Source organism: Pollicipes pollicipes, unplaced genomic scaffold, assembly GCF_011947565.3.
Source record: "Pollicipes pollicipes isolate AB1234 unplaced genomic scaffold, Ppol_2.1 Scaffold_6138;HRSCAF=7277_pilon_pilon_pilon, whole genome shotgun sequence".
Classification (NCBI taxonomy): Eukaryota; Metazoa; Arthropoda; class Thecostraca; order Pollicipedomorpha; family Pollicipedidae; genus Pollicipes; species Pollicipes pollicipes.
In genome coordinates, this window is record NW_023596818.1 from 32,579,867 (window position 1) to 32,584,800 (window position 4,934).

Sequence of the window (4,934 nt, forward strand, 5' to 3'; positions counted from 1 at the left end):
ATATGGCCCCTGACGGACTCGTCTTCCAATCCATATAAACCAGCTTCTTCATGAATGTCTAACAGGGAAGGTTTCCAATATGTATCATGAATGACGTGACAAACGCAACGTTACTAGTATCTTTAGTGCTTTGGTCTGTCAATGTGTTTTAGTGCTCATGAATGACATGGCAAACGCAACGCATTTTAACATATTTTGTGCTTTGATCAGTCACGGTATTTTATTATCAGCCGAAGGAAATTATTTGCCCACCACGTGATGCTCACCACGTGATATATTTCATGCCCACATTGAAATTAAGAGAGCTTGGAATCGTAGTCGTCAGATAAATAACCTACTAAAAACTTAATTACATTTTCACGTAATAGATAGGCATCAACACATAAATTTGGCGAACACGGTAACTACTTTGGAAACGAATTGGGGGACCGGCTAGCAGTGCGCAGCTCACAGCACGTCTCCTTCATGCCATGCATAACTCGACACCCTCATCACAGACCAGGTGAGCAGTTTTCCGATCAGAATCTGAGTATTAACAAACAACGGCCACCGCCATTACCTGAACATCGCACGAGCGGTTATTTTGAGAATGGCGGTTTGCCACAGCAAACCCTGATTTATTTCTGTATTTCAAAGCATGATCTTAGTTCAGCAAAATCACGCAAGGTTATCGCGAAAACTTCAAATTTAAATTGATTGTCTTTGAATATGCAGAGAACGGTGCCGATCGGGCTGACCAAGACAACAGAAAACACCGGGCCAACATAGCACTAATAAATTTACAGCAATTCGTCACAGGTTCCTGGCACACCTACATTTCTGGTCTTCTAAGCCGCATTGTTAAGCACGTAGACAGCACACGATACTTTTGAAATTGTTCAGTGCTATGTCCTACCACAAAGAGGCGCTTATCGCAAGAACACGTTACGAACTGTTTTTCGCAGCCGCGCAGCTGATGGCTTGAGTCTCGTCGAGTATATCCCGGCTGGCGAATGGCCCCATCTCGCGGCTCATTAGCGATATTTTATCAAATTTCTGTCAGGCTCAGTCGGTTGAAAAGCTGATGACAGTCCGCTTTCCACTGGGTTAGTGCGCGAGAAGGCCTACGATTTCGCAGGGTCCTTGTTGCAAAAAATTCATTTCAAAGAGCTGCGTTCGTATAGCCTGCTGATCATATAGTCTACTACAGCAAGACAGTGAGGTACAAAGCAAGGGGGAAAAGTAAGGCAAGTGATGTCACGAGTCGTGACTCATGTCCAAAACATCACTAAGAGGCAAAAGTCGTGACCCATGTCCAGAACACCAACAAGAGGCGACAGTCGTGACTCATGTCCAGAATATGAAGAAGAGGCGACAATCGTGACTCATGTCCAGAGCCTGAACGGGAGACAAAAGCTGACAGCGGGAAGAAACGTTGGGATGACTGTCGCGCACACCTCCATGTATGTGGAGCGAACATTTTTAACATTCAATATGTGTTTACTTGTAAATGATCTGTGAAGGCCACTGTATCTCAGGGAAGCTGCGTGCATGCGCCTACCAATAATGTTCAATGACGGATTACACTGTAATTCGGCATTCAAATGCCTTTTAAACAATCAAAATGCCATCCGTAAACAAAATAATAACCCATGTAGAAATAGATATTGGAGATAACCAAAACCTTGATATCGTAGTGCATCGGTAGTGGCTACTCTATATGCAGTAATCTAACACACTTGACAAAGAGAATACATGCACTGCCGTGTGGCAATCCTGATAGTACTTGGGCACTAACAACTATCCCCATGGACGCTTGCAGGTCTCTAAACCGCGTATAAGCCAGAACAAGGCTGCGATAAGTTGCAGTTCAATATGACATAGTACCGCTCCTAACAGATCAGATGATGAACCGAAAACCAATGTTCCAAAATATCGACGAAACTAATGATCGAATCCAGGCGAATACCTAAACTACATCAACTGTGCTATTTTTCGTAATAGTTTATGTGAAATTTTATGTGATATCGTAAGTGGCGATGGGCAAAATATTGCGTTGATATTTCTCTCATCTACAATTAGACGGCGATTAATTCAGAAACCCAGCTATGTCGATGCGGGGTCCGCTATGCAATACGGTTGGGCATTGCATAGTGGTTGAATATTGGTTCGGTGTGCGCGCAAAGTCCAGTAGCGGAGAAGTCTACGCAAGACAAAGCCCGAAAATGATATAATCGCTCCCAGATAAAGACGTGCTCCTTAGATGCCTGCACTCCTATAATAGAAAAGTGGCTGGTTGCTTACCGTTCAGTCTGTAACAATCTAGTTATAATGGCAAGTATCGTGCTAACGCAGTCTGCAGTCACAGCAACGGGGGTGTCTAAGTGACATTCTGATAATTTACTTTTCACATAACAGCACGCTTACGTTATGCTGTTGAGCAATGTCGCTAGGTAGATGTGATCTTCAGCACAACCGCATTTCCAAAGAGCAGAAATCGAACCTACGGGCCGGACCATTTTAGTTACTTATGATGTCGCGCAGTTGCTGGCAGTCCAAGTTTAAACAAACCGGAAAATTACGAGCAGCTGCACTAACTGTAACTGTGACTGTATTTTCCCCTTGCTCCACCGTTTCTGCGTGGCGAGCCGATACTACACAGGGTGTCACTGGTCAAAGTCGGTAACACCCGGTGTTGGAGCCCTGACGCCATTTTGTGAGGCGAGGATAAGGCTTGTCCCACAGTCCCGCATCACATATCAGAAATACGTGCTGTCTGACCGGACGAGTGTTCCACACTGGTATAGAGCTTTGAACTGAAGCAGCCATCATGAATATCATTCGGTGCAATTCAGTCCCGCCCTTGTTTAGACCTGAATCCCTTTTATTCCTGCGCTATACACCCGCGAAGATGTGCAGACTATTTCGTGTAGACTAATTCAAGATCACTCAGGCACCCATAACGCCATAACAACGTTATTGAAATCCTGCCATTTCATTTACCATGCGGCGACCAAGGCCAAGAAAGACACAACTGTCGAGTCGTTCATGTTTGGCGTTCGTGAGCACGATTTCCAGATATGACGGCCGTCCATTGGCTCTCAATTAATGTCGTGCAAGGTTGCAGTGACCTGTGACGCATCGAAGAACGATGTATTCAGAAGCATATTTCTATGGGCATAGAAGCAGGTGCTCTCCTGAGCAGTATTTCTCACTTGAGAGCAAGCACGGCCATAAGGAAACTTGTTTCATCATGCCGATGCTTGTTTCAACGCCTCCATTTGCCATTATAGCGAACGAGGTGTCACAGCCGTCGGCGGCCAAATATAAATTGAAATAGCCGGAATTGATCCCAGTGCAGCGTCGACAAACGCCTTGAAAGTGCATGATGCTGGTGGTGGATCTATTTCAACTTCAACCTTCAACCTGCATCACACGCTTGTAGGGCCTTCGGTACACAGTACATGTGTCGTGAAAATAAGGTCGTGGTCTCAAGCCACACTATGCACGCTGTACTGGTCCTTTCCCTTTCCGCACACTTAGCATGGGACCATTAGTTTCACACTGAGAACAAATAGCGTTGGATATCCCCTGTCAAACCGCAAAACATGTCCTTGGTTCAATTGTAGTGCGAACCAGGTCACATGAGTCAAACCTAGTGTTCAACAATGTCTCAATCATAGCGTTTAATCCCACCTCAAGCGCAGACGACTTCTGGCACGTGCTTCGTTTTCTGAAATCGCGCCATCTCAAAGGTAATTCTTTAGATTGGACGCAAACCAACAACAGAACAAAACAAAAAAAGAAGAAACCAACACAGAACAGAAAAAATGCATACATATTGGCATAACAAGATCGCCATATGCGGCCTAATGGGATGGAACGCCCTCTCAATTGTTCGGGCAGCCCGAAGTCAGAATCCTAAACCACAAAGACATTAGCCATACGTGTACACATGGCTGACGTTTTCAGCATTACGTTTCCACACGAAACATTCTTGGCGCCCGACGACGACGCGCGTAAGGGTTTTGACGGACGATGAACATTTGTCACCGGATGCCAGTCAAAGCCACACATAATTTAACGAAGCCAGACCGCCTCTCAGGAAGCCCATCATAGAGGTGTTATTGATTCAACCCTCGCTCTAAATGTACGTATTTCAAGGCCGTTTCGCAGGAGAAAAACAAACAGGGCGCTTGTTGATCCGTGCTGGGTGGGATTTTTCCCAGATTATGGCATGATCACTGATGGAGCGCCTTGCACAAATGCAAAAACACCTCACTTGACAGATGTCTCTGGTTTGGTGTCACCCAGGCCCAGCCATTTCCGTTGGTGAAATAAATCCTATGAATTGTTCATTTTTAGCGGCTATACTCAACGTGTCATGAAACCACCAATGCTTTCGGCAGGTATTGGCAATAGTGAATCAGGATAAAGGGCTGTACGCTTCACCTGGTCCCATCTCTGGTGTAGCCCCAGCGGCAGGTGTCAAGACTGTAGTTTCAAAACGGCAGCCCTGGCCGCTTCCCTATCACTAACGTCACTATTGTGATCATGATCAGTGATCACATACGTGACGTCGTCACGAATTAGAAAGCGTTAAGATAATTCCAGGCTGCTCAAATGGTTTGCAAACGGCGAGTGCGACCAGACCGTGCCGTTGTCACACGCCACTATGCTTCCGTGCAGACCGTGCCGTTGTCACAGGCCACTCTGCTCCTGTGCAGACGGTACGTCCGCCCAGACCGTGCCGTTGTCACAGGTCACTCCGCTCCCGTGCAAACGGCACGTCCGCCCAGACCGTGCCGTTGTCACACGCCACTCCGCTTCCGTGCAGACAGCACGTCCGCCCAGACCGTGCCGCTGTCACACGCCATTCTGCTCTTGTGCAGACAGCACGTCCGCCCAGACCGTGCCGCTGTCACACGCCACTCTGCGCCCGTGGCCAAGTGATC